Source organism: Staurois parvus, unplaced genomic scaffold (assembly GCF_062004578.1).
Source record: "Staurois parvus isolate SC_StPar_1 unplaced genomic scaffold, SC_StPar_1.0 ptg000126l, whole genome shotgun sequence".
NCBI lineage: Eukaryota > Metazoa > Chordata > Amphibia > Anura > Ranidae > Staurois > Staurois parvus.
The window spans coordinates 1,259,271-1,282,613 of record NW_028317922.1 but is presented as its reverse complement, the minus strand read 5'-3'; the positions used below and the strand labels follow the sequence as shown (position 1 = coordinate 1,282,613).

The 23,343-nt window shown below is 39.9% G+C and overlaps 1 long non-coding RNA gene across 1 annotated transcript in view; it reads left to right on the top strand.

Annotated features, from left to right (window-relative positions):
• Positions 1-22,137, top strand: part of LOC149466513 (uncharacterized) — a 69,790-nt gene extending 47,653 nt beyond the window's left edge. Inside the window, exons 2-4 of the long non-coding RNA XR_016312045.1 lie at positions 17,021-17,308; positions 18,815-18,892; positions 20,664-22,137. This is a non-coding gene — a long non-coding RNA (uncharacterized LOC149466513). The remainder of the gene's footprint in view (positions 1-17,020; positions 17,309-18,814; positions 18,893-20,663) is intronic.
• Positions 22,138-23,343: the final 1,206 nt, after the last annotated feature.

Sequence of the window (23,343 nt, the reverse complement as noted above, 5' to 3'; positions counted from 1 at the left end):
ACACACACAGCACACAGTTAACCCTTTGATCGCCCCAGATGTTAACCCCTTCCTGCTCAGTGTCATTAGTACAGTGTCAGTGCTTTTTATTAGCACAGTTCACTGTATTAGTGTCACTGGAGATGTCAGTGGCAGTTATTCAGTTCCCACCCAGTATCAGAATGCCCACCGAAGTCCCGTTATGAGTCACCTATCGCCGGCATTGCTAGCATAAAAAAAAAAAAAAATTCCAGCATATATATACCGTCGTTTGTAGATGCTATAACTTTCACGTAAACCAAATATACAGTTATTGGGATTTTTTTTAGTAAAGACATGTAGCAAAATACATTTTGGCCTAAATTTATGAAGAAATTTTATTTTTAAATTTTTTTTTATTGGGTATGTTTTATAGCAAAAAGTAAAAGATCAAATACCACCGAAAGAAAGCTCAATTTGTGGGGGAAAAAAGGACATACATTTCATTTGGGTGCAGTGCTGCATAACTGCGCAATTGTCAGTTTAAGCAACGCAGCGCTGTATCGTGAAAAATTGCCTGGTCAGGAAGGGGGGTAAATCCCCTGGAGGGCAAGTGGTTAAACAACACGTCATGTTCAATGGGGTCAGACCACAACTGTGTGCCCTCACCCTCACCTAAGAAAAAGTAAAAAATATTGGGGTTTTTTTTGGTTTTTTTTTTAAATTGTCTGTCAGTCTTTTTTTTTTTTATAGCGCAAAAATAAAAAAATGCAAATACTACCAAAAAATATCTCTAGCAGGGGTGCGCAAAATCATGTGTGTATGTATGTATGTATTTATTTCAGGTACTTATATAGCGCCGTCAATGTACGCAGCGCTTTTCATATATATTGTACATTCACATCAGTCCCTAACCCTCAAGGGGTGTACAATCTAAGGTCCCTAACTCACATTCATACATACACATACTAGGGCCAATTTAGACAGGATCCAATTCACCTACACACATATATATATATATATTGCGTGTGTATATGTATTTGTGATTTTGCATTTCCGGGTAGAGGACGTGCGCCCCTACCCTCGCCACTATTCGCAGCCTCGGCTGTCAATCACCGGGTCCCGGTCAGTGATTACTTGCCAGCACCCAGTGATTGTCGAGCATTACCGACTGGGGAGAGAACTGTATTGTATGTAAACAATACAGTTCTCTCCCCTGTCAGCTCCTGTGCACTGCTTTGTATGGCTTCACATAGCAGAGCAATACAAAGCAGTGTGCTTACAGTGGAAAGCACACACACAGTTTACAGTGAAACAGCACACAGTTAACCCTTTGATCGCCCCAGATGTTAACCCCTTCCTGGCTAGTGTCATTAGGACAGTGTCAGTGCATTTATTAGTACTGATCACTGTATTGGTGTCACTGGGAATGTCCATGACATGAAGTCAGTTCCCCCCAGTGTCAGAATGTCCCCCGCAGACCCTCTATAAGTTGCTGATCGCCGCCATTACTAGTAAGAAAAAAAAATCTCAGTGTATATATATCGCCATTTGTAAACGCTATAACTTTCACGTAAACCAATTAATTTGCACTTATTGGGTTTTATTTTAGCAAAGACATTTTGGCCTAAACTTATGCCGAAATTTGATTTTTTTTATAAACATTTTTTTTACTAGACATGTTTCATAGCAAAAAGTCAAAAATAATGTTTTTTTCCTCCAAATTGTCTGTTTTTTTTTTCTTTATTTTTTTTATAGCGTAAAAAATAAAAAAATGCACAGGCGATCAAATACCACCGAAAGAAAACTCAATTTGTGGGAAAAAAAAGTAAATTTAATTTGGGTGCAGTGTTGCATGACCGCGCAATTGTCAGTTAAAGTAACGCAGCGTCGTAACACAAACCTCTTCTGTAACCGCTTCCTGACCACCCTACAACAGAAATACTGCTACAGGGCGGCATGGGTACGCAAAATCACATTTTATATATATATACATATATACGTGATTCGCGCTTCCGTGGTTTTCACACCCCTCCCAGATAGCGTCAGATTGCCCGTCCATACACCAGTCATCACATTTAACCCCTTGATTGCCAGGAGCACGCTCATGTACAATAAACCTCCATTGCTAGTATAGTGTCTGAACGGGTCAATATCTTTGATCAGGTCAGCACTATACCAGCGTTCACAAAAACGCAGCGTTAGCGGGATCAGCCCCGGCACCTGCCAACACCTGCGTTTAGCCCCTACGCTTACCCCCCCTTCTCCCCCAGCAAGTGCAGTGTCAGTAGGTCACTGTCACTTGATACATTGGACACAAAACCGCAGTGTTCGCAGAATCAGGCCTGATCTCTGTTAGCACTTGCCGGTAAATTTTGATGACTCTCATATGCAGCAGAGTGCCAGTACTGTGGAAATGGTATAGCGAGCGCTACAAACAAAAATATATAAGCAGCTAGAACACCAAAAAAGGCAACCAACCAGCCTTACAATGATCAAAATAAAGGAGAAAAATAGGTGCAGCGCTAAAATCAGAATACAATAAAAATCTCTATAAGATGTATATGCATACGAATGCCAGTGATCAAAAAAAAATTGTGATACAATGGTAAACAGTGTGCTATTTGTGAGAAATGTTAAAGCACACGTAAAGTCCTCATCCCAGGTCAATGGTGATAAGAAAGGTGAAAAATCCTAGGAACAGATAGAGTGCGCACTCACCAGAGGTGCGTTTAAATAACGCATGTAGAGAAGTGTAATCTGCATAAACGCTCCAGCATCAAGGCTCTGGTCAGACCGCACTCCGCACTATCCTCTGTTTCACCGCAAAGCACAGTAACCAGGATTCATCAAACCGTGTAGGCGTCAGAGATACCCCTTAGTCCAGATAGGCACTGTGGGAGGTGGTGCTCTCAAAGAGAGCCCAATAAAGGACGCCACATAGTGTGATGCTGTATGACTGAGGTTTATTTAGCCAAAAAAGGGTGAAACAACAAAAAGTACTGACCATACAATGTTGGCCACATGTGGTGGCTAGATGTCCAAAAGCTGTAACCCCCCTGACGCGTTTCGTGCGATGCACGTCCTCAGAGATTCAGGGCTTACAGCAGGACATCCTTCCCCATCTATTTATACACAGAAATGGCAATCGCACTAGTCGCGGCGGCCATTTTGCCGGCGTTTCGCGCATGCGCAGTAAATCGGCGCCATTTTGCCATAGGACGCTGAGGGGAATGCAGTTATTCCTCCAGTGTCCATTCAAAATACATGGGACTTACAGGATAGGCGCCATATTCTAGGTGGGGAAAGCAGAATATATTATAATCGCCGATCAGACTACTGACAGAGATGAGCATTATTGGTGAAACAAAACGGAGCATCATGCTGTATGATAGCATTAGCTCCATACAAAAAACCCCCTGTCCAGATAGAACTCGGTGACTTACTATAATGCATTTATACTGTATATATATATGTGTATATAAATGCTACAGAATTTACATAATATAAATTAAGGGAAAAAAATGTATCTTTATTCTGCTTTCAATTTAAGTATGAGTAGTCAATAAGTGGTTATTCACTAATGGCTTTATAAAAAAGATTTAATAAATATTAAATCATAATGATAGATAATTAAAAATTAAATAATTATACAATGGCCATTTCTGTTGTAATAGGTAGATGTAGATAATACAAATACAGTTAAAATCTAGCATATTTTATTAAATGTATATTTTAAAATAGGTCAGTATAGTACAATCAATTTCATATGGTCAGAAAATTAAATAAAACATCAATACTGGTACATAAGCATGAGACGTAAAATTGTATAAGAATATAAAAATATACAAAAAAAAAATATATATATAAAAAATCCCTAAAAACATATATAAAATAGAATTCATAATGAAACGTTATGTTGGTGTTGTTAATAATAGGACACCATCAACCACATCAACTCATACAGGGCAAAAATATCAATAATTTCAGAACAATGTAAACGCACATTAACTGTCATCAATGAAGCAATTCAAGTCAAATTCAATGTTGTGGCCTTTTGGATATAAAGATCCAAGGTCATAAATCCACTTAGACTCTAATTGTGAGATCGCTCTTTTTTTATTTTGTCCTCTCCAATGTGCGTTTATCAGTCCTATACCCATAAATATTAATGATGATGGGTCTTGGTTGTGATGCGTTTTATAATGGAGTGATAATGAGTGATCCTTATAGCCCTTTTTGACATTATTCACGTGTTCTTTTAAACGATCTCTCAATCGTCTGGTTGTGCGTTCAATATATTGTAAATGGCAGGGGCATTGTATTAGATAAACAACATATTTACTTGTACAGGTAATAAAGTCGTCAATCTTAAAGGTCCTGCCATTTGCTGTAGAGCTGAAACTTGTGTGTCTGCTTGTAAATTTACTATTTGTACAGATCATACACTTTCTACATGGGTAAAAACCTTTCATTTGAGGAAAGAAAGGGGCATATATAGGGGGGTCGAGAACATTCGGGGCTATTCTGGTCCCCAACAAAGCAACTTTTCTAAAAGCAATCTGTGGTTTATCTGGTAAAAATCGTCTTAAAACTGGATCTGACATAAGAATCTTCCAATTATTACGAATTATCCTGGTGACAGACTTATATTGAATTGAATAGTCTGTCACGAAAGGACAGATTCTCTCAGGTCTCTTGTTATCATTATTCATCAACATCAAATCTCTGTTAGAGTTGCCTACTTCTGTCATAGTTTGCATCAAGGTATTCTCATCATAACCCTTTTCAAGGAACTTAGTTTTAATAATGGCAGCCTGTTTATAGTATGTATTAACATTGGTACAGTTGCGTCTAATTCTGGTAAACTGGCCCTTTGGTATATTCTGCAACCATGCCGGATGGTGGCAGCTTTCCAGGGGAATGAAACTGTTTCTATCAGTTTTCTTAAAAAATGACTCCGTTATAATTCTTCCTTCAAAATTTATCAGAGTCAGGTCCAGAAAATTAATGTTCTCATGACTATAATTAAAAGTGAGACTGATGTTAAGAGAGTTAAAATTCAAAGTGGTGAAAAAATTTAAAAGTGATTCTTCATTGCCATTCCATATGAGGAGGATGTCATCTATGTATCTCCTGTAAAAGGAGAGCTCAGGCCAATCTCTAGCATAGATGACATCCTCCTCCCACCTGGCCATAAACAAATTCGCCAGGCTGGGGGCGAATTTCGCCCCCATCGCCACACCCTTAGTCTGCAAATAAAACTGCCGATTAAACCAAAAATGGTTCTTATTCATTGCGAATTCTAAAAGTATTAAGATAAAATTCTTCTGTAAAATTGATATATCACTAAAATCATCTAAGAAAAACCTCACTGCTTCCATACCATCCGAGTGGTTTATATTAGTATACAAAGAGGCCACATCGGCCGTAACCAGGAATGTATTCGAATTAGTAGATATATCTTTAATATCATGGAGAACCTGCTTTGTGTCTTTAAGATATGCCGGTGTTTTCATCACAAGTGGCTGTAGGAAATGATCAATGTATTTACCTATTCTGGCCGTTAGAGATCCTATGCCACTTATTATCGGCCTCCCTGGTGGCTTAAGTGGGTCCTTATGTACCTTAGGTAATATGTATAAAATAGGAAGTCTAGGTGATACTGGGCATAAAAATGCTTTTTCTTTTTTACTTATAATGTTCTCCTCATATCCCCTTTGTATAATAGACTTAAGTTCTTTCTTATATTGAGCTACTGGATTTTTAGGTAACGGTAAATATGTATCTCTATCACTGAGAATATTTTGGACTTCTGTAATATAGTCGATTTTATTGAGGACTACAACTCCTCCCCCTTTGTCCGCGGGGCGGATCACGAGGTCTTTCTTCTCTAATAATGAATCAATAGCTCTGCGATTAGTATCATGTTTGTTGATTTTCTTTGTTTTTAAAGTCTCCAAATCACGTAACACTGTATCCCTAAAAGCATTAATATAAGTATTATTTTGTGGTGGAGGGTTAAACAGTGACGGATTATGAAGGTTAGAGTTAATGAATCTCCATTTTGCCGGCGTTTCGCGCATGCGCAGTAAATCGGCGCCATTTTGCCATAGGACGCTGAGAGGAATGCAGTTATTCCTCCAGTGTCCATTCAAAATACATGGGACTTACAGGATAGGCGCCATATTCTAGGTGGGGAAAGCAGAATATATTATAATCGCCGATCAGACTACTGACAGAGATGAGCATTATTGGTGAAACAAAACGGAGCATCATGCTGTATGATAGCATTAGCTCCATACAAAAAACCCCCTGTCCAGATAGAACTCGGTGATTTACTATAATGCATTTATACTGTATATATATGTGTATATAAATGCTACAGAATTTACATAATATAAATTAAGGGAAAAAAATGTATCTTTATTCTGCTTTCAATTTAAGTATGAGTAGTCAATAAGTGGTTATTCACTAATGGCTTTATAAAAAAGATTTAATAAATATTAAATCATAATGATAGATAATTAAAAATTAAATAATTATACGATGGCCATTTCTGTTGTAATAGGTAGATGTAGATAATACAAATACAGTTAAAATCTAGCATATTTTATTAAATGTATATTTTAAAATAGGTCAGTATAGTACAATCAGAGTGCCAGTACTAGTGCCGCTCTACCTTTTGGTGAACTGGCGAGTACCAGCGGTCTAGTACATCCTGGTCTTTCACATACCTCCTTGATTTTTGGAGCTGTTTTTCACAGAATATCTGTATGCGTTGATTGTGGATCAAAGCAGTTTATATGCACAACAATTTATTGCCGCCAACCCAAATTCAAACCTTGCCAGACCATTCGCATGGAAACTCATTACGGTTTTCAAACTTACATTTTTTTTGGGCCTAACCCTCAACATGGGCATTGCTAAAAGAAATCAATTGCGGTTGTATTGGTCCGCAAACCGATTCATCATATACCGTGTTCTCTGCTGCCATGGCCAGGCATAGATATGAGAGTATAATGTGTGTTATACATTTCAGCGACAATACACTGTCATCCTCGGGGTAACCCTGAATTTGACCGGCTCCACAAAATTCGGCCCCTCGCAAATCACTTTAACCTAAAATTTGCAGATGTCTATACTCCCCAGCAAAACATCTGCGTTGATGAGTCCCTCATTAATTTTTCTGGCCGCCTTGCATTCAGTTTCTCCCCAGCAAGACTGCCAGATATGGGGTCAAGATGTAGAAGACCTGTGAGAGGACAACAAGCTATACTTATAAGTTTCGGATTTACTAGGGAAAAGATAGTCATGTGGAGCCCGCCCGTATGCCCAGACTACATGGGGAGCAGTGGCAAGATAGTTTGGGACTTGGTGTCATCATTTTTCCATATGGGGTACCACTTATACGTGGACAATTTTTATTCAAGCGTACCACTATTTAGACATTTATTCAATCTTGGAACTGGCACTTGTGGCAAAGCGTGACCTAATGTGTGCCCACCATTAGAGGTGGGTGGATGCAGGGCGGTATATTCTAATGGTGGGCATACCACACACTTTTTCTGGCAGAGATTTCTTCTAATTTTTTCATTCAGTCCACAGGCTGCGTACAAAAAAAAAAAAGAACATAGCATATATAACCAACAACGACCAGCGAAGTACTGGTACATCACTGGATTTGAATGGTTATACCAGGATGATGCCTACAGCTGCAGGCATCATCCTGGTATCGTTTTGTTTCAGCCGGCGATCGGCTTTCATGTAAAAGCAATCCTAGTGGCTAATTAGCTGCAAGATTGCTTTTACAAGCAATGGGAGATGATGTCCCCCCTCCCCCGCTGCCTTCCACGGCCTTCTCGGGCAGTCCCGTGCCATCAGGGGAACCTGAGAATGCAGCCGGTGTTTCTGCCAGCTGACCATAGAGCTTATTGGAGACCAGAATGTTGCCAATCATCTCTATAGTCTAAGAATTTGCAAGCTACAAGCATTTCATCACTTCAGTTTCGCAGGATATAAACAGCGCCATTTGTAAATTAGAAAAACATCTGATCACACCGATTTTGGTTTGATTAGATAATGTAAGGGCAGAGGAGATATCCAGAGTCTGATAGACCCCAGATTTCTCAAAAAAGAATATGACAATGCCCATTGAAGTTATAGGGGTTATTTGCATTCCCTGTTATAGCATTAAAAGTGATTAAAAAAAAAATAAAAATGAAAGGTACAAGGTAAAAATAATAAAAAAAAAATCAAAATAACTAAAAAAAAAACAAAAAATTGCCCCTCCCACCTGTGTGCACAAGCCTTGTGCACACAGGTGGGAAGAAATCTCAAGCCTTGACCCTGTGCCGTTATGTAAAGAGCGGTTGCACCATGCATGTGAGGTATTGCCATGAACATCAGATCAAGGGCAGTAATTCTAACACTAGACCTCCTCTGTAAATCTAAAATGGTGGCTTTTAAAGCGCTGCCTATGGATATTAAAAATGTTTGCAGTTTGTCGCCATTGCACAGGGCATGCACAGTTTTAAAGCATGTCATATTTGGTCTATTTATTCGGCATACCATTATCTTTTATATTTTACCAAACAATTGGCCAATATATTGTGTTTTTGTGCATTAAAAGTAAAAAAGTGTATTTTTTTTTTTTTAAATTGCTTTGAAAAATCGCTGTGCGAGTACTATGTGCCATAAAAAATTGTAGTACCCACCATTTTATTCACTAGGGTGTCTGCTTTAAAAAATATATAATGTTTGGGGGGTTAAATTAATTTCCTAGCAAAAAATACTGATTTTGTTCATGTGAACAAAAAGGCTTGGTCTTCAGGTGGTTAGAAGAGTGAATGATGTGTGGCATAAACTTGTAATGCTGGGCATAAAACGCCCCCACCCCCAAAAATGACCCCTTTTTGGAAAGTAGCCACCCCAAACTATTTGCTGAGAGGAATGTTGAATCAATAGAAGAATTTATTTTTTTACCACAAGTTTTTGGAAAATGACAAAAATAAATATATATATTTTTTTTACACAAAATTGTCACTTAAATGAATTACTGCTCACACATGCCATGGTTATATGTGGAATTACTCCCCAAAATACATTTTGCTACTTCTCCCGAGTATGGGGGTACCACATGTGAGATACTTTTTGGCAGTCTAGCCAAGTACAGGACCCCTTCAGGCTTTTAAAGGGCTTTATTTCCTTATTACACTTCCAGACTACCTATCACAGTTTCGGAGGCCCTGAAATGCCAGGATAGCACCTAACCCCCCCAAATTACCCCTTTTTGGAAAGTAGATGCCCCAAGGAATTTGATAAAAAGCACGGTAAGTATTTTGCAGATCTCATTTGTTGCCACAAGCTTTTGGAAAATGAAGAAAAAAACAAAAACATATTTTTTTATATTTCAAAACCTTGTGAGAAAAAATGAGATCTGCAAAATACTCACCATTCCTCTTTTTTTAAATTCCTTGGGGTGTCTACTTTCCAGAAAGGGGTCATTTGGGGGGGTTTGGGGCTATCCTGGCATGTCAGGGCCTTCGAAACTGTGATAGGTAGTGAGGAAGTGTAATGAGGAAGTTACGCACCTTCAGGCTTTCAAAGTGGTCATTGGATTTCAGGCTCCTGTATGTGGCTAGGCTCCCAAAAAGTCTCACACATGTGGTATCCCCATACTCATTAGAAGTAGCAGAATGTATTTTGGGGTGTAATTCCACATATACTCATGGCTTGTGCGAGAAATAAATCATTTAAATAACAACTTTGTGTAAAAATAAAAAAGTTTTTGTCATATTCCAGAAACTTGTGGAAAAAAAATAAATCTTCCATGGAATCAATATGCCTCTCAGCAGATAGCTTAGGGTGTCTAATTTCAGAAAAGTGGTCATTTGAGGGTGTTTGTACTATCCTGGTATTTTAGCACCTCAAGAAATGTGATGGGCAGTCAGAAGGTAAAAGCTATGTAAATTCAATTATCTATCCCATAGTTTGTAGATGCTATAACTTTCACGAAAAGCAATCAATATACACTTATTGGGATTTTTTTAACCAAAAACATGTAGCAGAATACATTTTGGCCTAAATTTATGACGAAATTTTAGTTTTTTTAGATATTTTTATGACCAAAATGAGAAAATATTGTTTTTTCCAAAATATTTTTTTTTCTTCAAAACTTTTTCTGGTTATAGCGCCAAAAATAAAAAGCGCACAGGTGATCAAATACCACCGAAAGAATGCTCTATTTGTGTTAAAAAAGGACATAAATTTCATTTATGTACCATATTGCATGACCGCGCAATTGTCCGTTGAACTAGCGCAGCGCTGTATAGCAAAAAAATGTCATAAATTGCAGTATCTATACCATAGTTTGTAGACGCTATAACTTTCACACAAAGCAATCAATATACACTTATTGGGATTTTTTTTACCAAAAACATGTAGCAGAATACATTTTGGCCTAAATTTATAACTAACTTTGAGTATACTATATATTTTTTATAGCTGAAAATAAAAAATATAGTTTTTCTTCAAAATATTTGGCCTTTTTTTGTTTATAGCTATGTAGAGTAGTCTTATGGTAGGGATCACAACCTTAACAGGTATAACGGATTCATCGTACATATGAAGGAGACACAGTTTTGTTTTGAGTGTCAAGGCAACCTAGTAGATAGAGGATATTAAAGTTACAGTGCAGGTCCTTAACCTCAACGCAAGCCTTGTCCCCAAATGTCTAACATTAAACTTTACCCAACCTCTAAAGTGACCACTTAGCTTTCCCCTAACACATAACCCTTAACCTCACCTTAATCCTAGCCCTAACACTTATAATTCAAACTAAGTCTTTCTTCTGGCCATGTGGGGCAGAGTAAAAGAATGACTTGATATTCTTATAACAACATACGCTCACCTTTCTTTACTCCCATGCTGCTCTCGGGTGAAGTGAAATACTTTGCACTTCCAGGTATGGCTGAGCATGTGACTCACAGCGGTTTTCTCATGGCTGCACTGGTGCCCTGTGATTGGCTCAGCACTGTCACATGAGGATGCAGGAGTCCTTCGCCCTGCGTAAGCTCCAACTCTTTGGTTTGGAGCTTACACAGAGCTTTTGGCTCTGAGGCAGCTGGAACAAGTGGCACAAGAGCAATAAAAGCTGATTATATACTGCTTGGGGGAAGGAGGGGGCTTTTAGTTTGCCATACATTAGCAAGGGAAAGGGTCACTTTAACCTAAAGTCTTCACCTAACCATTAACGCTGAAACCCCCTGAACCATACAAAAGGTTTAGCACCATAAAATCTTTCTTCTTTGCTTAGATCTCTGCACCAAGGATTGCTGATTTTGCATTTTATCCATTGCACATACTGCTGTCCTGTCTAACATGGATGTCTCCCTATCTACTTCTTTTGGTTGGAAAATGCTCTAAGTTGCTCCTAAGAGCAACATTTCTTGCACAAATGAAAATGTACGCCTAGATAGAATTCCCCTGGAGGTAGACCAACGGTGCTCCAAAGCTTCTTCCTGGCACTTTGAACAGCGTAGGAGAATAAGATGAAGAGCCAGCAACTCGTTCTCCCGCGTTTCGGCAAATGGCTATGAAAAAAAGCTTTTTACCGAAATGCGTAAGCTGCTGTAACTTGCACACTGTAACCTTTATGAATAAAGTACTTTTATCAGGAGAACTAGTTGCCGGCTCTTCATCTTATTGTATACTCCTAAACGTTTCTTGCAGTCCTGCTGCAACTCACAAAACATGAGAAATAACCTTCTTCAACAAGAGTGCTAGTTGTGTGCAGTAACTCATAGCAAACCAACCAGAGTGAATCCTGCTATGACCTCAGAAAAATACATTCTTATTGGTTAAACTGAAGACTCTGCACTCTTCACTGAATTACTCTGAATGCACAAATAAACTTTACTTTCTTCTTTCTAACAGTCCTTTAAACACAATTTTTAAAGGAAACCCATACTGAGAGAGGTGCTGGGTATGCAATAGTTGTCTTCTACTTTTGTAAATTCTAGTTCCCTGGCTATCATGCTTGATCTGGTGGCTTTGATACTTTTTTAAGCCACTGACTTGGAACAAGTATGCAAATCAGGATTTTGCTGACTATAACCGGCTACATGCTCAATACTTGTTTTTATGTCAGTGACTTAGAAATGTTGAAAACAGAGACAACTAGACATACAGTAAAGCATTTATGAAAGAGTTCAGCAATAACAGTCTCTCTTAGAACAGTATTTTTTCATGCCTAGTACTTTAACCGCCTCCCGCCCGCCATATAAGGAAATGACGGGCGCAAAGTGGTTCTCTCGTTCTAGGAGGATGTCATTTGACGTCCTCGCACTCGATCGGTGGTGCGCTGTGTTCCTGGGACACAGTGGATCACCAATCAGCAGAAAGAGCCAATGACTTCGGCTCTGTCATGTGATCAGATGTGTCCAATCACAGCTGATCGCATGTAAATAAGGAAATGCCGGTTATCGGAATTTCTCTCCTCTCGAGCTGTCACGCTGACAGCTGGAGAGGAGAGACGGTAATCAGCATTCCTCAGAGGGGACATCTACACTGATCATCAGGGTACTGATCATCAGTGCCCTGATGATCAGTGTAGCCCCATCAGTGCCCATCAATGCCACTTGTCAGTGCCCGTTAGTGCACATCAATGCCACATATTGGTGCCCATCTGAGCTGCCTTTCAGTGCCACCTATCAGTGCCAGTCAGTGCCACCTATCAGTGCCTGTCAGTGCCGCCTATCAGTGCCATATATGAGTACTGCCTTTCAGTGCCCATCAGTGATGTATGTGAATGTGCACCAGTGATGCCTATCAATGCCACCTACCAGTGCCTCCTGATCAGTGCCGCATATCAGTGCAGCCTCCTTAGCGCACATCAGTGAAGGAGAAAAATTACTCATTTACAAAATTTTATAACAGAAACTAAGAAAACAATTTCAGTTGATTTTGGTTTGTTTATCAAAAAATAAATAAAAACTAGTGGTGATTAAATACCACCAAAAGAAAGCTTTATCTGTCTCCAAAAAATGATACATATTTCATATGGGCACAGTGTTGCATGACCGCGCAATTGTCATTCAAAGTGCGACAGAGCTGAAAGCTGAAAATTGGCCTGGGCAGGAAGGGGGTGAAAGTGCCCGGTAGGCAAGTGGTTAAAGGATAAGTTCACCTTTCATAACATGTTACACGTTAGCCCCATAGTCAGGGTGTAACATGTAATATGTTACGATCTGACTGGCCCCCGCTCCCTCCCAATCCCCGCTTTGACATCTATTGGGGGATCTTCTCACCACCGTACGGGCTAGCAGATATTCTGACAGATCTGTAGGAGACCTGCCTGGCATCAGCGATCTACTGATCACCGATGCAATGCTTTACAGGCTCCTGCAGACAAAAATGATAAATTCAATAAATACAATACATTTTTTTACCTGTACAAAAATGTGCATTTATTATGTTTTACTAAAAAGTGAGCTTACCCTTTAAAGTGATTTTTTATGGCAGGGTAGCCAACAAACACAACACCTACAGTATTTCAATGTAGTTCAAAAAGCGTATAATTAGAGAGTTCCCAGTAGATGGCAGTACATGGCTTTGTATTTCTACTAATACATGGCAAAGTGTTTTGTAATTCTATCAGACAGCTCATTTGTGTTGAAGAGTGAAACTAAACAGAAGTCACTTTTACTTTTTAAATTCATATGTTCATGCTCAGTAATTAACGGTGGAAATAAAAGCTTCTTATGCTGTAAATTTTTAGCAAAACTTTTACTCTTAAAGAACACCAGCATGGAGCGAATTCTATACTTGGCCATTGCCGACCTGCTTTAGAAAATGCTGGTTTCCTGCCTATCTGGTTGGCTTCAATTTACTTACTGAATACATATGAGATTTGTTAACAACGGCTGCTTTCTAGTCCCATTCACTTAAACAGACCCTATTATGGGAGAAGTGTGGGGGCCGCAGTGACAATGCTTATTGCCTGGCTGTGTCTGACATCAATTCTCTTTGAGCCACATTAGTGGGAGTTGGAGTACCTATTTGTAAAGGGGATGTAACTGCAGTAACAGTCTCTCATATTATGCCCCAGTCTCTGTCTCCTGCAGCCACGCTCCAGTTTCAAATCCACGCCTGTTGCATGAATGTTGTCTTTGACCATCTGCAGTATGCACCTATTTGTAATGTCAGGGATCAGAGTTGAGACCCCCTATACCTAGTAAGTTGACCACCGTTGGTCTACAGGCACCGGAGGACCAAAAAGGCAAGATAATATTGCATATATTTATTCAGGGATGGGGCGTCAAGGATGGAGGCAGATGATCAGAGACCTCTCATTACAAGTTCATACTTTTACCTTGTAAATTCACAGGGGAAAGAATATTTCTTCAATTTATTGCTTTGTATATTTTGTTAAACAATTGCATGTACCTTCTATTTCAAATATTTTTATAATTTTGTATTTTCTATATTACTCACTCAGTTTGTACGGAGCCCAAGGGGTTGATGGCAATAAAGCTTGAGACACATTTTTTCCCAGGTTTTAGAGTGGAACACTGCTGGGACAAGTTCTTTCAGTGCCCAGGGCAAAGATGCCAAACTGCACTCCCCCGGGTGGAGTAGGCGGTGGGGCTATTAGCAGTGCATTAGTGGTGTACTTAGGTTTTGTGCTGCCCTAAGCAACACAAAAATCATGCGCCCCCCACAATGAGAGAGAGGTTGCATGGTGACAATAGCAACTAGGTGTAAAGGGTGGTGACAATGAAGGAGGGGTGTATGCAGTGTATTATGGGACGTGATGGGTATACACAGAGTAGGATGGGAGGCCTTAGCTGTAGGAAGGGTGTGATAGGTGTAAGCAGGAATAGTAGGGTGGGATATGTGGTGAGTGGTGCTGGCAGGGTATGTTGGGGTGTGATAGGTGTAATGGGGAGTGTTGGGTGGTGTCAGGTCTCTGCAGGGAGTGGATGGCTTTACATTGGTCTGTAGGGTATCAGATGTAATGGGTGTGTGCAAGGTATGATGAGTGTATACAGGGTATGGTGGGATGTAATGAAGTGTATGTTAGTCTCCAGGGTATCAGTTGTGTCTGTACACAATAGAGGGGTGTGATGGGTGGTGAGAAATTGCATGCTGGGTGTACACAGGGTGTTATGGGGGTTGGATGGATCTCACCAGCTCCTCTGGGGTGCAGCTCTCCCTCTTCTCACAGCAGCAGCAACTGTCTGTTGGTCCAACCTTAAGCCTAGACAGCCTCCCTGCAGAATTAACCCCTCGCAGTCCTCATTTGTCTGCAGGTTGCTGAGACGCATGATGTTGCTTCCTCTATATTGCAACAGTCAGTAGCTGCACGGTTTATTTGTATTTCTGGATAACCCTGAGCTGCATTAGTAAAGGGTTACATGCTGTACAAGAATGTTGCTCATATACCTAAATATACTGTAAGAGAACAATTACAATATTCCTTAATGGTACACAATAAATGCTTAGGCTAACAAGGTCCGATGAATTGGATTCCACTGACTAGTGAAGGTGCAGGCTGGGAAAAAGTTCGTCCAGACCCAAAGCATGCTGTAGAAATAAGAAACGTTTGCCCGGAGGCCACACACCTTCCCTGGCGTGAATGGTTAGCAGATAAAAGAAGCCTCAACTTGATTCATCCAAGCCATGCCCCCAACATGTTTCACTCCACCTCTGGGGGGGGGGGGATGTTACCAGCTAATTACACGGGTTGGGTCAGATGTGCTCCCGCCGGACTATCTCTTCCTATATCTACAGAATTCTTTAATGGCATTTAAAAAATAATCTCTATACAGCAAAAGATGAAGACACCCAGTCTATTCTCAACAAAAGCAAATTTCAGGGCAATTTCAACCAGATTTCAACTGTACAGTTAGGTTTATATATATTTGCACACAATTTTATTTTTTTTCAGGTATTTACCAAAACATATTCAAGCTATAGGTATATAATAAGAGCAGGGCCCTCAAACCCCTTGTGTATTGTTTTGTTATTGTATTGTACCATGTACTGTCCCCCACTACAATGTACAGCGCTGAGCAAACCTTTTGGCGCTATATAAATACTGTATTATAATAATAATAATAATATTAATCCTAATGGAAAGCCCAAAAAATAGAAAAGCCAGATTAGACTTTGCCAAAAAACATCTAAAAAAGCCAGATGGGAGCAGCGACCGGTCCTTTCATAACATGTTACACCCTGAATATAGGTGTGACATGTAGCATATTACAAAAGGTGAATTTATTCTTAAGGCCACTTGGCGTATACAACATACTATATGCAGTAACAGTAATGCATTTAATAAAATTACCTTTTTGCAACGTATCCAAATGACTGGTTTGTGTCTTTGGAAGAGCCAATAAAGCTTATTGCATTGGGAGCATTTCTCCACCTTCTCTCCCTGCCAGGTCCCTCCACTCACTGCCTATTTGTGCCAGCCAAGTGTTGTTTTTTCATGGTGTCATCTGTTTTCACAAGTTGCCTTGTGTTGATGTAGGTGCTACTGCCATTGATGAAAACTGGTGACTCCACTCTTCCTTACCTCCTCCTAGAAACAACAGGAGGAGTTCTTCACTGCCAAATCATAGGATAATGTAGCATTCAACAGTGGGAACAGATCAGCATTGGCAAAACTGTAAAAGGGACCTAACTCAACTATGGAAGCTATTATTATATTAAAAAAATAAAATTTGAGTTACACAACCAGTGATGCCAGTTTTGTACCTAAATTCTCAACTCTGCTTACCCACCAGAGCCATTATCAGGAGGTTCCCTGTTCACCTGTGGAATATACCATTTATACTTTATATACCGTTGAATGCAGCAGAAGTGGTGAGACTTAGTGGAGGGGGGAAAACTGGGATCTGTAAAGAGGAGATTTTGCCCTTGCTGTCAATAAAAAAATGTAATAAACCAGCAAGTTGGTTAAATTGACCTTTTATCATCATCAACATTATCATTATCAATGTTTCTATGATGGCCAGCTCTGCAACAATTATTCTTTCTTTTCTTTTATCTTCAGCTATTCAGTGCTATAGAAAAAGATTTGTCATCTTTGGTTTCACCTGTAAATGCTGAAGCTGTAATCACTGCATGGAAATACCAGCATCATTTCCTTCTGCCTTTGTAAAGTTCCTCTTTTTGGGTCTATAAAAGATGATGGCTCCATGTGGCTATCAGTACTCAGCAGCTCTGCATACAGGAGAAGACAAGAGCCCTAAAGGTCAAAGATACCCCAACATCATGTGCTCCACGAAGACCATGCTGTGTATGGCACTCCTTGCAGTTGCAGTAGTCACCGTATCTGCTGGTAAGTGGCGACAGAAGAACACATAGTAAGCAGATAGATAATATGCAGGTGGAAGGATGTATGGTTACATGTGAACTGATTTATGGAACAAGTGGGTCAGTAAAGATTTTTCCTACATAAACTAGTGAGTTTTTTACTTCAGCCTCTAATATACACAAGGAAACTAAGCAAGGACAATGGGAGGAATCTGTGAGAAAATCTCCCAATTTGTATCACTTTTTATAAAATGACTTAAATGTTTGGCACGGTTTAAGGAGAAAGAAGAGTAGAAGACAATACAGTGTTATAACTATTTATTGGGCAATATTTTCCCTGTTTGTTTCTGCATCCCATCTTTTATCAATAGATTTTTTGCAACACTGAATGTATTTAATCATGCAGCCATAAAATGACGATTTTCATATGACTGACTGGTAAAGGCTACTCAGGACCTCTTCTGAAGATTTTATATACAGATCCTTCACCATTTTATTTTAAAAGGCAATCTCGCCATTAGTAAAATATTCCCTCTAAATTCTCAATTTGGACCAATTGGCAAAGCCATTATCCACTAGCTAAAGGGATGTGTCATGTTATGTAGCAGATTCCTCATTTGAAAGAACAAACAAATATCTTGGGAATCTGGATGTAAGAAAGTGATACCTTTTATAGGCTTGCTCTTCTAGACTAAGGCACAAAAGCAAGCAACCAACCAACCAACCCAAAAGCTGAATTGGTGGGGATTTCTTCATTTTGGTGGAGATATTCCTTTATGAAATATCAAGTGGTATGTATATGAAACGCAGTTTGCTGTCACCTTACATTTTGTTTTAGTAACATAGAATTTCACGTGATCGTTAATTCTGTACACTTGTTTATATTTGCAGACACTGATAAATTTAGCACCTGCTGCACCAAGGTCTCCTCAGCTAAATCCAAAGTTCCTATAGTGGACTTCCTCCTACAGCAGCTTCACCTTGTGTTGAAGCTGTGATATAAGTATTAAGATTAGAATTTATTTACTATTTGTTACAGGTACTTGTATAGGGTCCTCAATTTACGCAGCGCTTTACATTTATATTGTACATTCACATCAGTCCCTGCCCTGAAAGAGCTTACGCAGGCACAGGGAGAACATGTAAACTCTATGCAGGTAGTGTCATGGTTGGGATTCAAACCAACGACCCTAGTGCTGCCAGGCAGCAGTGCTAATTACTTAGCCACTGAGCTGGAAGAGAATGGAAGTGGGGCAAAAATACCCATTATTGGGGGTAATTGCACCCCATGTGATTGTACTGGATCCTGGTGATGGGTTGCTGAGGTCCTGAGTGGTGCATTGTGGGGAGGGTAGGTGCTGTGCTTTGTGCTATATTCATACAGTATATTTGTATAATTAACTTTTAACAAATGTTTACATTGATATGCGCAAAAACTAGCCAGTTTCTGATTATATGCATATCTGCTGTTTATATCTTAATGCTAATAAACACTTATGAAGTGTTCTCAAATACTATGTATTTCTTCCAGGTTTATCACAAAAGAAGGCAAGATTCTTTACTCCAGACCTAACTTGCCCTGGGTTATTCAGAAGGTGAAGGAGATTGGGTAAGTTAAGACGATTTAAACCTCAGATTCAAATGCTTAGATTCCAACTTAAAGTGGAACTGCACTGCATCTGAGCACCACAAACCAAAAATGCTATACAATTCATTTTTAATATTCAAAACAAACTCCTCCATCCATTCATGTCTCCATGCTTTATTTTGCTGAGAAAACATTTTGAAAAACACCTCCTGGCATTTCTGGCTGTGGTCATCTTGAGTAAGGGCAGATGTTTCATATGGCAGTTACTTCCTGGAATCCATCTGCCCTTAGCTCAGGCATTGGCTGAGCTGAGAACCCTCCCCTCCTGAAGACTCCTGGGATGCATGACATAATTTCCTTAGGCACGGAAACCAGGAAGTTAATGAAGGAATACAAAAAAAGAAAAGGTTAAAACAAGTAAATATGATATACTTTACTAATGCTAGCAGCATAAGGATTAGAAATAGTCCATGCTGATTGAGAGAGTCAAGTTTTGTTTTAAGTATTTAAAAAGCCTCTTGTACGTGCAGATGATCACAGGGCAAGCTCATTTTAGGCCCTCTGTCTTTACCTGGTCTATTTGTAGGCTAATGACTGCTTTTCCAGGGCAAGAGCTTGCCACGCAGATACAGAACTGTCTGAATAAATTATTTATGGTTAGAGGGCATCCAGAAACATCTGAACGAATGTAGACTCTTGGTAGCCTCCTGGCTTGTCTACATCTACCTAACTTGGCCATTGCCATGAATGGCCAGATTTGTTACACACTGAGTACCTGTAGCCTAGACGAAAATCAAGTGGTTCAATATGTATGCTAGCCAAAGTGTTGCCCTAATTCATGTCTTACACCAATGCCAAGGCTTCTGTAGTGAGAGAAAATAGAATAGAACAGGGGTGTCTAACCGCATCAGCACGTCTAGCTGCACCAGCATTATGGTTGCCCTCAAAGGGCCAGTTGTACCTGTAAGACTAGATGTCCAGAGCTCCCCACCCTCCCTTACATCAGATGTCAAGAGCCCCCCACCATCAGAAGTCAAGAGTCCCCCACTCTCCATTGCATTACAGTGCACCCCCCTTACTGCTGCTGCAGGGAATAAACTTGGGGCAGAGCTTGGAAGCAGAAAGGGTAGGGTCTGGAGAAGGACTGGAGTCTGCTGAATGCTGAGACCAGGGGAGGCAGAAACGTGGGAATGCTGCAACTGCACAGAGAGGCACAGCATATGTAGGAGATCTGTCATCCTCTCTACTGTGGACTGCTGAGATGGGAAAGGGGGTACAGAGACGATCCTGTCCATGGCTGCATGGAGAAATGCAGGATCTGGCAAAGAAGTTCTGTACTCCTCTCTGCTGCTGAATGCTGGGACAGGAAAGGGGGTGGGGGTGGAGATGGCCTGTCCTAAGCTGCAAAGAGAGACACAGGATCTGTAGGAGTTCAATCCTCTTCTTTGCTACTGACTGCTGAGACAGGAGAGGAGGAGATGGAGATGAGCCTGTCCGTGGCTGCACAGAGTGACGGAGGATCTGGCTGAGGAGTTCTGCCTCCCTTCCAGATGCTGACTGCTCAGGCAAGGTGGGGGCAAAGACTAGGGGGGTGCTGCAGCTGACGGCCACATGAAATGACCTGGAGGGATGGATTCGGCACATGTGGAATAGAAGTTGGGGCTTATTTAGACTGTGTCAAACGCACTGCAATTATAAATATGATTCAAACATGGCCTTTACAAACAAGTCTCCCAAGATGCATTATGTCATATTTATATTTTAACCTTTTTTTTTTTTGTTTTTTTTAAAGGTAAAGAAAAGAAGCACAACAAAATAAAGAAAATGATGACCATGACAGAAACACTGGGTATTCCCATGCTAATTAGTATGAACAAAACTAAGGAGAACCTCAATGACAAAAGCGATGTCTCTAGTTGAACTATGTGGCATTCAATTAATAGGTATTTAACTTTAATTCTAGTAATTTATTTCTGTGATTTAAATGAGTGTAAAATTAATTGTATGTACGTGTAGTTAGAGTTGTGATTTATGAATGTGTATTCTTTTTACAGTATCATGTACTGTAAAATAGTTTAGCTCTGAAACCACTTATAATGGTCCTCGTGTATAAAAATGTGTATGTCACCCAGAGCAATTTGACATATTTTTCTTCCAGCGGCACTGAAATATGAAAATATATATTTTTTTCATATTTCAGACCCTTGTACTTTCATTTTTTTTTTTACTTTTTCTCCTGCTTTAATGTAATTTTTCCTGAGTATTTTGCTCATCATAATTAGCAAATTAATCTGTTAATTTAATTGTGAAATGTATTTATTTGCAGCAAGATATGAATAGTGCTATGCCTTCCTGAGCATGTCACTTATTAGGGTAATATCCCAACAACCAGACTGCTGTAGTGATGGTAAGAGGATGCCAATACTTTGTAAGCATTGCCGTCCTAGCTCATGGTATGCTGTCCTGCCCTCGGTGCCTCTAGCAGTTAGTAATGTTTCCAATGTAATTGTGAGGGGCCAAAGCGTAATAATTCATTTATCACCAGCACTTTGCACATTCCCCTCGCCATCATAGCTAAGTTAGTACAGCATTCTTTAATCACTTCATATGACAGATCACTTCATATGACACTTTTTTATGAAGTTGTTTTACAACATTTTACCATTTTGTGTACTGAAACATCTTTATTTTTATTGAAACTACCATTTAGTCTGTTTTAAGACATGAAAAATCAACTGGAGAATCAGCACACAGGAAGCTGATATTGTTACAACCAATTATGATTTTTGTTATTCTCTCTATTTAACTCCACCATTGATTTTACCCAGCTTAATTACAACTCAAAACAGGTCCAAAGTATCTCTTGACAATAGCCTCTGTATGGCAGTTGTCAGAATTCCCCTTGCATTTATTGTTTAATTCCCCTTGCCTGAATAGTTTAATTGTCAATCTATTGTGATGGGCTGTTTTATAATCCTAGTAAAAATTACAAGGCAGTTGAGAAAGTCAATCACAATTTAGTAAGCAAGATATACAGGTGTTGGCAGTCAACATGTATGAATCAATTTGCTGCAAGGTAGATGCATTCATTTTTTTGCACTGTGGTAAAAAAAAGGTATTGTCACTGTACTGCAATGCAAATGTAATTCCTTACTCGATTTTTTTAGTTTGTTTTTGTTAATGAATGTATGTATTTTGTCATATTTATAAAGACAATACCTTATTCACTGGTTCAAGATAAAACTGGATTATTTATTAATACTTTACTTAATACTTCAGTATTTTAATGAAAAGTACAGAGAAAAAAATGATGTTTTGCTATTTCAATATTTCATTCTATAAGATGAACTGTTATATGCAGTGATGTATTTTGGTTTTGTGTTGCCCTAGGCAAGACTAAAATTGGGTGTCTCCTCCTTCCCCAGAAAGACTAAAATCGGGCAACCCCCACCATCTGAATTTGTCCCACTCCAGCCATGGTATACCATTTGGTGCCAAATTATGGTACCTAAAAATCTCCATAGGCAAAATTTTAAAAGCCTTTACAAGTTACCTGTTTAGAGTTACACAGGAGGTCTGGTGCTAGAACTCTCACTCTGACTTTCATGGCAGTACCTCACATGTGTGGTGCGAACTCCATTTACATATGCGTGAGGGACCTAGGTGCCGGTGAGCATGGGGGAACGGGGGTGCTTTCATTTTTTTTTTTTTTATTATATCTTTATTGACATTTTTTTGTACACTGTACCTTTTAACTTTTTTATGATCAACTTTATTTCTATTAAAGGGATGAACAACATCCCTTGTGATAGCATACACCATGATAGTTCCTGTTTATGAAAGATCTAGGGTCTATTAGACCCCAAATCTCTCCTCTGGCCTCCCAATGCATGCGATCAGACACAGATCAGTCTGATCATTTGCATTGGGACTGCATGGTAGACCCTGGTAAAGGTGTCGGTGGCAGGAGGGGGAGGGACACCCTTCCGCCGCCTGTAAAAGTAATCCAGAGGCTTGTTAGCCCCCAGACTACTTTTATCTTGTGCAAAATGAGAGAGAGGAGAAGAGAGAGAGAGAGAGAGAGAGAGGGGGAGACAGGGAGAGAGAGGGGGGAAGAAAGGGGGATACAGGGAGAGAGAGAGGGGGGAAGAGAGGGGGGTAGAGAGGTGGGGAGAGAAGGGGGGGGGAGAACAGAGAGGGGAGGAGAGAGAGAGGGGGAGACTCTATTTGACAAGTAAAGGTGCCCTTATCTGGGGTCCGTGGTGTCTGCGGCTGCACTGATACCTGCCATGCAGCGATGGTCTCCTCTTCTGCACCCCTTCTGCACGGTCAGCTGACCTCTAGGCTCCGCCCTCTGGCCCTATGCAGTGAATGGAATAGACAGCCGGCTGGCTGCAGAGAGACCGGGTAAGCGGAGCATAGCTGCAATGGTCAGTCTGGCTCTGGGCTTCTTGCCGGATCGTAATGATGGC